Source organism: Rhea americana, unplaced genomic scaffold (genome assembly GCF_003343005.1).
Source record: "Rhea americana isolate MKP2758 unplaced genomic scaffold, rheAme1 scaffold_97, whole genome shotgun sequence".
NCBI classification, from domain to species: Eukaryota; Metazoa; Chordata; class Aves; order Rheiformes; family Rheidae; genus Rhea; species Rhea americana.
Genome location: NW_028187166.1, coordinates 1,631,427 through 1,632,842, shown reverse-complemented (window position 1 = coordinate 1,632,842; position 1,416 = coordinate 1,631,427).

The window sequence follows — 1,416 nt, the reverse complement described above, 5'->3', positions numbered from 1 at the left end:
AAAAATCCAGATCCAGGTCTGTCTTTCTACCCCACATCATTTAATTGCCTCCTGAATTAAGGCTTAGTCAGCTTGAGATATTTAGCATCGGGGTGAGCAGTTCTTGGTATTATCAGCTTGAGATAAGCTATTGCGATCACTGCTAAGGAGGAAATAAATCASAGGGTAGAAAATACCCAGCTGCCAAAGACACTTCTCCTGATGGACTGTTTTGAAAACCTCCTCTGGCTGACCTGAACAGCTGGTATTAGCTTCTTAAGAACTAACAGTAAGTCTTTTTCCCATCCAGTTCACCAAACACTCCCCACACGCCCTGTCCTTCACCATCCAAAGGGAACGTGCATCTCAGCCACCTTGCAAGGAGCAACCYGCTGGAGACCAGGCTGAAAGACCAGAAAGTCTTAACGGTCAGAAATCTGCAATGAAGTGACACATGAAAGGTGGAAAAAAATAAAGGGGGGGGGGGTAATTTTACTAGAAGAAAGCTCAGGAAAGGAAACTCRGAGACAATCCACTTCCCTGGAGAAAAGCTAGGCTGGCTGCTCAGAACGGAGAGCGAAGGAAGACCATAGTTATTTATCCTGATTATCAGCAAACCAACGAAAGCAGAGCTGCATTGCAAAGTGCATCACAGAGCAGAGGTATCAAAACAGGGCGGGAGTCAGTCTGAGGTGATTTCTGGTTACAGGATCATTTCTGGAGTGGCTGGACCAGCTCTGTGCCAGGGAGCTTGTCCTTCTGAAACAGCAACTCTCCCCAGAATTGCTCCATTCTCTCTGAATTTTGGAAGCTCTTCAGGATGAAAACCAGCTACTGCTGTTCTCAAAGCCTGATGAAGCCAGGGGAGCCCAAGTGTTCATGACCTTTTACACTAATAAATCATGCCAGCTTTCCTAGTGCAACATCACCTGGCAAATGCCTCGAGAGCAGTAGTTTTGTCACTCCCTTGCTTGGATGGGACCGCTGGGGCATGCAATGTGAAGCGACTCACGGAGAGATGCTGGCTGAGGTTACAGCAAGTCACAGTGCCAGCTCCCAGCTCCTGCCTGGGAGAAGAAGYTGTCCTCAGTAGGTTTTACACATACTGTGACTCATATTGCCACAGTAGAAAGGGGTAAAAACACCCCACAAAGCTCCTGAGGAAGTTTTCTGGTGCTAATGGCACTAACACTGCAGCTAAGAAGGGTYTGACAGTCCCAGCCTGGAGAGCCTCTGTGCAGGAGGATCTTGTGCACATCACGTTACCAAGATGGTGATGGAGACAAGGCTCCTGTGGGACAGAGCTGCTATGTGGTGGGAGAGCAAGGATTTGTTACCCTCTGAAGGCCACGCAAAGCATCAGGAGAAGCATTCCTCATGGTGGCCCTCCCACAGTTGCTGCTGCAGCTTGGAGGAGTTTCTTGGCTCTGGCTACGC